Source organism: Leptodactylus fuscus, chromosome 8 (genome assembly GCF_031893055.1).
Source record: "Leptodactylus fuscus isolate aLepFus1 chromosome 8, aLepFus1.hap2, whole genome shotgun sequence".
Classification (NCBI taxonomy): Eukaryota; Metazoa; Chordata; class Amphibia; order Anura; family Leptodactylidae; genus Leptodactylus; species Leptodactylus fuscus.
Genome location: NC_134272.1, coordinates 13,407,747 through 13,419,097, shown reverse-complemented (window position 1 = coordinate 13,419,097; position 11,351 = coordinate 13,407,747). Strand labels below are relative to the sequence as shown.

The following is an 11,351-nucleotide window of genomic DNA, read 5'->3' as shown; positions in this document are numbered from 1 at the left end:
TGCAAATTCTAGGGCTAAACGAAAATATTAGTAAAATAAAATCAAATTTGAAAATTTCACCTCCATTTTGTATTAATTACTGTTAAACACTTATAGGGTTAAATTACTAGGTATATGTTGACCTGGTTTATTTAAGGGGTGCAGTTTTGAAAATGGGGTGATTTATGGGGGTTTCTAATACAGGGGTCCTTCAAAACCCCTTCATAACTGGATTAGTCCCTTAAAAAATGGGTTTTGGAAATTTCTTGAAAATTTTGAATATTGTTGTTTCATTTGTAAATCTTATAATGTCCGTAAAAAATAAAAGGGTGACTAAAGTTTGATGCCGACATAAAGCAGAGATCTGGGACATGAGATTTATTATATAATTTTGGCGGTCTGACTATCTGTATGCAATGCACATCATATCAAACTTTATAAAATGCATATTTTTCAAAATTTCCACCAAATTTCCTATTTTTTCATAATTAAACACAAAACATATCTACCACAATTTACCACTAACATGAAGTATAACGTGTTACGAAAAAACAATCTCAAAATCACTTTGGTAAGTTAAAGCGTTCCAAAGTTATTGCCACATAAAGTGACACATGACAGTTTTGAAAAATCGAGCTTGGACAGGAAGTCAAAAAGTGCCATTGGCGGGAAGGGGTTAATATCATGTAAACAAAATGTTTATGACAATTTCTGTCTATGATAAAATACAATATGTCACTTCTTGATGTCATTTGTAACACAGAGTAAGCGGATTCAACCAGACTTCTGGCTCGCTGGATGATGACACTGGAAGGGATGTCTACAATTTCTTCATCAAGAGATATCTGTCCTATCAGTCAGAGTCTACAGGTATGGCTACTGGTCAGCTAAGTAACATATCAAAAGATTGATTTATGATTTTCTCTAACTAATGTACTACATTGTTATATCTTATCTTTTACAACGTGTAACATGACAAGTGTGTTCCTTTTCTTCACTGACAGATATCGCGTGCAATGCTGTTGACTTCAAAACCTGGATTCAACTCAATTTTGGATATTTTTTTAAATATGTAAATATAGAAAATCTGATCACTTTCAACAAAAATATTACACAGGTAGGTGCAGGTAGAATATTTTAAGGTAAACAAGGAAAATGGACCCCAATGTTGTCATATCTTTACTTTTCAAACAGTTATCTTAGAGTTCTCTATCGATACCTGTTTTCAGTAGGTCCCAATGTCAGGACGGTAACACAGCTTAGAGATTTAAGGTGTTTGTGTAGGTTTTCTTTACATCTTGGTAAATTTATCTCCACCTGGATAGTGAACAAATGAAGCAAAGAAGTACAACACTGTATTCTGAGAGGCACAGTCCTTAGTAAAGAACTTTTAGATTTAAGTACCAACGATATATACTAATTCCAACATCCATCATACAATGTCCTATTTTACTGTGTCTCCATAGCGAAATATATGTATTTTAAAGGGAATGTCCAGGATAAACCGAAAATTAACCCCTACACTAAACTCTCTCCCCCCCACCTAACTTCTATTTTACATCAATTAAAAAAAATCTATACTTACCAATATCCCTGGGGCAGTCATATGATCGCTCCAAGGACACTTTCTGATAATCCGGTGACATTCCTTTTAACCATTTCTGAAATGGAACGTTACCATTACTCTTCCCCCTCCCCTAGCCCCATTAATACTTACCAAGCCTGTGTCCGGGGAACAGCTCCTCCCCCTCTTCCTTTCTTCAAGCAGCATGCGGAATAGGTTTGCTAGGGAGAAGGGGGGAGAGTGGGAGGAGCTGGTAATGGGTGGGATCACTAGGCTAAAAAGAGGCAAGAGAGGGTGGGAGGGAGGGGCTAAGCTTAGGGAGGGTTTTGTAGAGGAGTGTGAGAGGAGGAGGAGGGGCCGAGTGAAAGGGAACTAGTGTAGAAGCTACACAGGAAGCTGCACAGCAGGAAGCTAACAATATGTAAACAAACAGAGAGAATGCAGCAGCAACCAGAGACACCCAGAAATCATTCCAAACACTGCTAAAGGTATATAGGTGTACTTATAAATCCATCAGTAGCACTAAGACCTTTCTAAAAAAACAAAAAAAAACAAAGATTTTCTGCCCGGAAAACCCCTTTAATGTCTATATTAATTTTAATATTGAGACCTTGTTTCTTGAGAATACCATAGCAGGTATTTGACTTTGATTTTTGTCTTCTCCAGAACACTCTCACCCCAGATGTTACAGCTGACCTTGTGACTACAACAGAAGTTCTTCAAAATCAAACTTTGCTCATTGTCTACCTAAGTAAGGTGGAAGTGGAAAATATCAAAGTCTTTGTGACTGCTCTGACATCAGCAGCAGAAAGGGTAAGTATATCTGATCCTAAAAAGCATTGTCTACGAACTGAGAGAATGATAAAACCTTTCACAGTTGAAACATAATATTGCGGATGTCTAATACATTTCTAGTAGAGTGCCAAATAAAATTACACCTGTTCGCAGGACATCTTATCAAAACCTCTATTGTTCTCCATAGGTAAACCTGTCTCAGGAGCAGGTAGACACAGTAAAGGAGACTCTATTGGCTGTGGAGATTCATCAACTTCAGTCCAGCTTCTCTACTTATACCACAAAAGATTGGAAAGGTTTATTTGAGACCGACTTAAGTGTCTTGATCCAGTATTTTAATCAAACCCTTCTCCAGCTCTTGCCAATAAACATCTCCTGTGAATCTTATCAAGCCATGTAAGTATCAGGCATATTTTCAGATGTTATAGGACAAGAGCGATCTTTTCCTTTTTAAAATCATATAAACAAAATGTTTATGACAATTTCTGTCTATGATAAAATACAATATGTCACTTCTTGATGTCATTTGTAACACAGAGTAAGCGGATTCAACCAGACTTCTGGCTCGCTGGATGATAACACTGGAAGGGATGTCTACAATTTCTTCATCAAGAGATATCTGTCCTATCAGTCAGAGTCTACAGGTATGGCTACTGGTCAGCTAATTAACATATCAAAAGATGGAGCTATGATTTTCTCTAACTAATGTACTACATTGTTATATCTTATCTTTTACAACGTGTAACATGACAAGTGTGTTCCTTTTCTTCACTGACAGATATCGCTTGCAATGCTGTTGACTTCAAAACCTGGATTCAACTCAATTTTGGATATTTTTTTAAATATGTAAATATAGAAAATCTGATCACTTTCAACAAAAATATTACACAGGTAGGTGCAGGTAGAATATTTTAAGGTAAACAAGGAAAATGGACCCCAATATTGTCATATCTTTACTTTTCAAATAGTTATCTTAGAGTTCTCTATCGATACCTGTTTTCAGTAGGTCCCAATGTCAGGACAGTAACACAGCTTAGAGATTTAAGGTGTTTGTGTAGGTTTTCTTTACATCTTGGTAAATTTATTTCCACCTGCATAGTGAACAAATGAAGCAAAGAAGTACAACACTGTATTCTGAGAGGCACAGCCCTTAGTAAAGAACTTTTAGATTTAATACCAACGATATATACTAGTTCCAACATCCATCATACAATGTCCTATTATACTGTGTCTCCATAGCGAAATATATGTATTTTAAAGGGAATGTCCAGGATAAACCGAAAATTAACCCTTACACTAAACTCTCTCCCCCCCACCTAACTTCTAATTTACATCAATTAAAAAAAATCTATACTTACCAATATCCCTGGTGCAGTCATATGATCGCTCCAAGGACACTTTCTGATAATCCGGTGACATTCCTTTTAACCATTTCTGAAATGGAATGTTACCATTACTCTTCCCCCTCCCCTAGCCCCATTAATACTTACCAAGCCTCTGTCCGGGGAACAGCTCCTCCCCCTCTTCCTTTCTTCAAGCAGCGTGCGGAATAGATTAGATAGAGAGAAGGGGGGAGGGTGGGAGGAGCTGGTAATGGGTGGGATCACTAGGCTAAAAAGAGGCAAGAGAGGGTGGGAGGGAGGGGATAAGCTTAGGGAGGGTTTTGTAAAGGAGTGAGAGAGGAGGGGCGGAGTGAAAGGGAACTAGTGTAGAAGCTACACAGGAAGCTGCACAGCAGGAAGCTAACAATATGTAAACAAACAGAGAGAATGCAGCATCAACCAGAGACACCCAGAAATCACTCCAAACACTGCTAAAGGTATATGGGTGTACTTATAAATCCATCAGCAGCACTAAGACCTTTCTAAAAAAATAAAAATAAAAATTTCTGCCCGGAAAACCCCTTTAATGTCTATATTAATGTTAATATTGAAACCTTGTTTCTTGAGCATACCATAGCAGGTATTTGACTTTGATTTTTGTCTTCTCCAGAACACTCTCACCCCAGATGTTACAGCTGACCTTGTGACTACAACAGAAGTTCTTCAAAATCAAACATTGCTCATTGTCTACCTAAGTAAGGTGGAAGTGGAAAATATCAAAGTCTTTGTGACTGCTCTGACATCAGCAGCAGAAAGGGTAAGTATTTCTGATCCTAAAAAGCATTGTCTACGAACTGAGAGAATGATAAAACCTTTCACAGTTGAAACATAATATTGCGGATGTCTAATACATTTCTAGTAGAGTGCCAAATAAAATTACAGCTGTTCGCAGGACATCTTATCAAAACCTCTATTGTTCTCCATAGGTAAACTTGTCTCAGGAGCAGGTAGACACAGTAAAGGAGACCCTATTGGCTGTGGAGATTCATCAACTTCAATCCAGCTTCTCTACTTATACCACAAAAGATTGGAAAGGTTTATTTGAGACCGACTTAAGTGTCTTGATCCAGTATTTTAATCAAACCCTTCTCCAGCTCTTGCCAATAAACATCTCCTGTGAATCTTATCAAGCCATGTAAGTATCAGGCATATTTTCAGATGTTATAGGACAAGAGCGATCTTTTCCTTTTTAAAATCATATAAACAAAATGTTTATGACAATTTCTGTCTATGATAAAATACAATATGTCACTTCTTGATGTCATTTGTAACACAGAATAAGCGGATTCAACCAGACTTCTGGCTCGCTGGATGATAACACTGGAAGGGATGTCTACAATTTCTTCATCAAGAGATATCTGTCCTATCAGTCAGAGTCTACAGGTATGGCTACTGGTCAGCTAAGTAACATATCAAAAGATGGAGCTATGATTTTCTCTAACTAATGTACTACATTGTTATATCTTATCTTTTACAACGTGTAACATGACAAGTGTGTTCCTTTTCTTCACTGACAGATATCGCGTGCAATGCTGTTGACTTCAAAACCTGGATTCAACTCAATTTTGGATATTTTTTTAAATATGTAAATATAGAAAATCTGATCACTTTCAACAAAAATATTACACAGGTAGGTGCAGGTAGAATATTTTAAGGTAAACAAGGAAAATGGACCCCAATATTGTCATATCTTTACTTTTCAAATAGTTATCTTAGAGTTCTCTATCGATACCTGTTTTCAGTAGGTCCCAATGTCAGGACGGTAACACAGCTTAGAGATTTTAGGTGTTTGTGTAGGTTTTCTTTACATCTTGGTAAATTTATCTCCACCTGGATAGTGAACAAATGAAGCAAAGAAGTACAACACTGTATTCTGAGAGGCACAGTCCTTAGTAAAGAACTTTTAGATTTAATATCAACGATATATACTAGTTCCAACATCCATCATACAATGTCCTATTATACTCTGTCTCCATAGCGAAATATATGTATTTTAAAGGGAATGTCCAGGATAAACCGAAAATTAACCCCTACACTAAACTCTCTCCCCCCCACCTAACTTCTAATTTACATCAATTAAAAAAAATCTATACTTACCAATATCCCTGGGGCAGTCATATGATCGCTCCAAGGACACTTTCTGATAATCCGGTGACATTCCTTTTCACCATTTCTGAAATGGAATGTTACCATTACTCTTCCCCCTCCCCTAGCCCCATTAATACTTACCAAGCCTCTGTCCGGGGAACAGCTCCTCAAGCAGCGTGCGGAATAGGTTAGATAGAGAGAAGGGGGGAGGGTGGGAGGAGCTGGTAATGGGTGGGATCACTAGGCTAAAAAGAGGCAAGAGAGAGTGGGAGGGAGAGGATAAGCTTAGGGAGGGTTTTGTAAAGGAGTGAGAGAGGAGGAGGAGGGGCCGAGTGAAAGGGAACTAGTGTAGAAGCTACACAGGAAGCTGCACAGCAAGGAAGCTAACAATATGTAAACAAACAGAGAGAATGCAGCAGCAACCAGAGACACCCAGAAATCACTCCAAACACTGCTAAAGGTATATAGGTGTACTTATGAATCAATCAGTAGCACTAAGACCTTTCTACAAAAAAAAAAAAAAAAGATTTCTGCCCGGAAAACCCCTTTAATGTCTATATTAATGTTAATATTGAGACCTTGTGTCTTGAGAATACCATAGCAGGTATTTGACTTTGATTTTTGTCTTCTCCAGAACACTCTCACCCCAGATGTTACAGCTGACCTTGTGACTACAACAGAAGTTCTTCAAAATCAAACTTTGCTCATTGTCTACCTAAGTAAGGTGGAAGTGGAAAATATCAAAGTCTTTGTGACTGCACTGAAATCAGCAGCAGAAAGGGTAAGTATTTCTGATCCTAAAAAGCATTGTCTACGAACTGAGAGAATGATAAAACCTTTCACAGTTGAAACATAATATTGCGGATGTCTAATACATTTCTAGTAGAGTGCCAAATAAAATTACAGCTGTTCGCAGGACATCTTATCAAAACCTCTATTGTTCTCCATAGGTAAACCTGTCTCAGGAGCAGGTAGACACAGTAAAGGAGACTCTATTGGCTGTGGAGATTCATCAACTTCAGTCCAGCTTCTCTACTTATACCACAAAAGATTGGAAAGGTTTATTTGAGACCGACTTAAGTGTCTTGATCCAGTATTTTAATCAAACCCTTCTCCAGCTCTTGCCAATAAACATCTCCTGTGAATCTTATCAAGCCATGTAAGTATCAGGCATATTTTCAGATATTATAGGACAAGAGCGATCTTTTCCTTTTTAAAATCATATAAACAAAATGTTTATGACAATTTCTGTCTATGATAAAATACAATATGTCACTTCTTGATGTCATTTGTAACACAGAGTAAGCGGATTCAACCAGACTTCTGGCTCGCTGGATGATAACACTGGAAGGGATGTCTACAATTTCTTCATCAAGAGATATCTGTCCTATCAGTCAGAGTCTACAGGTATGGCTACTGGTCAGCTAAGTAACATATCAAAAGATGGATCTATGATTTTCTCTAACTAATGTACTACATTGTTATATCTTATCTTTTACAACGTGTAACATGACAAGTATGTTCCTTTTCTTCACTGACAGATATCGCGTGCAATGCTGTTGACTTCAAAACCTGGATTCAACTCAATTTTGGATATTTTTTTAAATATGTAAATATAGAAAATCTGATCACTTTCAACAAAAATATTACACAGGTAGGTGCAGGTAGAATATTTTAAGGTAAACAAGGAAAATGGATTCCAATATTGTCATATCTTTACTTTTCAAATAGTTATCTTAGAGTTCTCTATCGATACCTGTTTTCAGTAGGTCCCAATGTCAGGACGGTAACACAGCTTAGAGATTTAAGGTGTTTGTGTAGGTTTTCTTTACATCTTGGTAAATTTATCTCCACCTGGATAGTGAACAAATGAAGCAAAGAAGTACAACACTGTATTCTGAGAGGCACAGTCCTTAGTAAAGTACTTTTAGATTTAATATCAACGATATATACTAGTTCCAACATCCATCATACAATGTCCTATTATACTCTGTCTCCATAGCGAAATATATGTATTTTAAAGGGAATGTCCAGGATAAACCGAAAATTAACCCCTACACTAAACTCTCCCCCCCACCCAACTTCTATTTTACATCAATTAAAAAAAATCTATACTTACCAATATCCCTGGGGCAGTCATATGATCGCTCCAAGGACACTTTCTGATAATCTGGTGACATTCCTTTTAACCATTTCTAAAATGGAATGTTACCATTACTCTTCCCCCTCCCCTAGCCCCATTAATACTTACCAAGCTTGTGTCCGGGGAACAGCTCCTCTCCCTCTTCCTTTCTTCAAGCAGCGTGCGGAATAGTTTAGATAGAGAGAAGGGGGGAGGGTGGGAGGAGCTGGTAATGGGTGGGATCACTAGGCTAAAAAGAGGCAAGAGAGGGAGGGAGGGGATAAGCTTAGGGAGGGTTTTGTAAAGGAGTGAGAGAGGAGGAGGAGGGGCCGAGTGAAAGGGAACTAGTGTAGAAGCTACACAGGAAGCTGCACAGCAGGAAGCTAACAATATGTAAACAAACAGAGAGAATGCAGCAGCAACCAGAGACACCCAGAAATCACTCCAAACACTGCTAAAGGTATATAGGTGTACTTATAAATCCATCAGTAGCACTAAGACCTTTCTACAAAAAAAAAAAAAAAAAAAAGATTTCTACCCGGAAAACCCCTTTAATGTCTATATTAATTTTAATATTGAGACCTTGTTTCTTGAGAATACCATAGCAGGTATTTGACTTTGATTTTTGTCTTCTCCAGAACACTTTCACCCCAGATGTTACAGCTGACCTTGTGACTACAACAGAAGTTCTTCAAAATCAAACTTTGCTCATTGTCTACCTAAGTAAGGTGGAAGTGGAAAATATCAAAATCTTTGTGACTGCACTGAAATCAGCAGCAGAAAGGGTAAGTATATCTGATCCTAAAAAGCATTGTCTACGAACTGAGAGAATGATAAAACCTTTCACAGTTGAAACATAATATTGCGGATGTCTAATACATTTCTAGTAGAGTGCCAAATAAAATTACAGCTGTTCGCAGGACATCTTATCAAAACCTCTATTGTTCTCCATAGGTAAACCTGTCTCAGGAGCAGGTAGACACAGTAAAGGAGACTCTATTGGCTGTGGAGATTCTTCAACTTCAGTCCAGCTTCTCTACTTATACCACAAAAGATTGGAAAGGTTTATTTGAGACCGACTTAAGTGTCTTGATCCAGTATTTTAATCAAACCCTTCTCCAGCTCTTGCCAATAAACATCTCCTGTGAATCTTATCAAGCCATGTAAGTATCAGGCATATTTTCAGATGTTATAGGACAAGAGCGATCTTTTCCTTTTTAAAATCATATAAACAAAATGTTTAGGACAATTTCTGTCTATGATAAAATACAATATGTCACTTCTTGATGTCATTTGTAACACAGAGTAAGCGGATTCAACCAGACTTCTGGCTCGCTGGATGATGACACTGGAAGGGATGTCTACAATTTCTTCATCAAGAGATATCTGTCCTATCAGTCAGAGTCTACAGGTATGGCTACTGGTCAGCTAATTAACATATCAAAAGATGGAGCTATGATTTTCTCTAACTAATGTACTACATTGTTATATCTTATCTTTTACAACGTGTAACATGACAAGTGTGTTCCTTTTCTTCACTGACAGATATCGCTTGCAATGCTGTTGACTTCAAAACCTGGATTCAACTCAATTTTGGATATTTTTTTAAATATGTAAATATAGAAAATCTGATCACTTTCAACAAAAATATTACACAGGTAGGTGCAGGTAGAATATTTTAAGGTAAACAAGGAAAATGGACTCCAATATTGTCATATCTTTACTTTTCAAATAGTTATCTTAGAGTTCTCTATCGATACCTGTTTTCAGTAGGTCCCAATGTCAGGACAGTAACACAGCTTAGAGATTTAAGGTGTTTGTGTAGGTTTTCTTTACATCTTGGTAAATTTATCTCCACCTGCATAGTGAACAAATGAAGCAAAGAAGTACAACACTGTATTCTGAGAGGCACAGTCCTTAGTAAAGAACTTTTAGATATAAGTACCAACAATATATACTAGTTCCAACATCCATCATACAATGTCCTATTATACTCTGTCTCCATAGCAAAATATATGTATTTTAAAGGGAATGTCCAGGATAAACCGAAAATTAACCCTTACACTAAACTCTCTCCCCCCCACCTAACTTCTAATTTACATCAATTAAAAAAAATCTATACTTACCAATATCCCTGGTGCAGTCATATGATCGCTCCAAGGACACTTTCTGATAATCCGGTGACATTCCTTTTAACCATTTCTGAAATGGAATGTTACCATTACTCTTCCCCCTCCCCTAGCCCCATTAATACTTACCAAGCCTCTGTCCGGGGAACAGCTCCTCCCCCTCTTCCTTTCTTCAAGCAGCGTGCGGAATAGATTAGATAGAGAGAAGGGGGGAGGGTGGGAGGAGCTGGTAATGGGTGGGATCACTAGGCTAAAAAGAGGCAAGAGAGGGTGGGAGGGAGGGGCTAAGCTTAGGGAGGGTTTTGTAAAGGAGTGAGGGAGGAGGGGCGGAGTGAAAGGGAACTAGTGTAGAAGCTACACAGGAAGCTGCACAGCAGGAAGCTAACAATATGTAAACAAACAGAGAGAATGCAGCATCAACCAGAGACACCCAGAAATCACTCCAAACACTGCTAAAGGTATATGGGTGTACTTATAAATCCATCAGTAGCACTAAGACCTTTCTACAAAAAAAAAAAAGATTTTCTGCCCAGAAAACCCCTTTAATGTCTATATTAATTTTAATATTGAGACCTTGTTTCTTGAGAATACCATAGCAGGTATTTGACTTTGATTTTTGTCTTCTCCAGAACACTCTCACCCCAGATGTTACAGCGGACCTTGTGACTACAACAGAAGTTCTTCAAAATCAAACATTGCTCATTGTCTACCTAAGTAAGGTGGAAGTGGAAAATATCAAAGTCTTTGTGACTGCTCTGACATCAGCAGCAGAAAGGGTAAGTATTTCTGATCCTAAAAAGCATTGTCTATGAACTGAGAGAATGATAAAACCTTTCACAGTTGAAAAATAATATTGCGGATGTCTAATACATTTCTAGTAGAGTGCCAAATAAAATTACAGCTGTTCGCAGGACATCTTATCAAAACCTCTATTGTTCTCCATAGGTAAACCTGTCTCAGGAGCAGGTAGACACAGTAAAGGAGACTCTATTGGCTGTGGAGATTCATCAACTTCAGTCCAGCTTCTCTACTTATACCACAAAAGATTGGAAAGGTTTATTTGAGACCGACTTAAGTGTCTTGATCCAGTATTTTAATCAAACCCTTCTTCAGCTCTTGCCAATAAACATCTCCTGTGAATCTTATCAAGCCATGTAAGTATCAGGCATATTTTCAGATGTTATAGGACAAGAGCGATCTTTTCCTTTTTAATATCATGTAAACAAAATGTTTCTGACAATTTCTGTCTATGATAAAATACAATATGTCACTTCTTGATGTCATTTGTAACA

The 11,351-nt window shown here is 37.7% G+C and overlaps 3 long non-coding RNA genes across 3 annotated transcripts; all 3 read left to right on the top strand.

Annotated features, from left to right (window-relative positions):
• The first annotated feature begins 745 nt into the window (after nucleotides 1–745).
• LOC142216395 (uncharacterized) lies at nucleotides 746–2,698 on the top strand. Its single transcript, XR_012717344.1, has 4 exons — nucleotides 746–849; nucleotides 984–1,096; nucleotides 2,210–2,356; nucleotides 2,526–2,698. It is a non-coding gene; the product is annotated as an uncharacterized LOC142216395 (long non-coding RNA).
• A 181-nt stretch (nucleotides 2,699–2,879) lies between these two features.
• Nucleotides 2,880–4,483, top strand: LOC142216843 (uncharacterized). Its single transcript, XR_012717366.1, has 3 exons — nucleotides 2,880–2,982; nucleotides 3,117–3,229; nucleotides 4,331–4,483. It is a non-coding gene; the product is annotated as an uncharacterized LOC142216843 (long non-coding RNA).
• A 755-nt stretch (nucleotides 4,484–5,238) lies between these two features.
• LOC142216448 (uncharacterized) lies at nucleotides 5,239–6,937 on the top strand. Its single transcript, XR_012717346.1, has 3 exons — nucleotides 5,239–5,350; nucleotides 6,443–6,589; nucleotides 6,759–6,937. It is a non-coding gene; the product is annotated as an uncharacterized LOC142216448 (long non-coding RNA).
• Nucleotides 6,938–11,351: the final 4,414 nt, after the last annotated feature.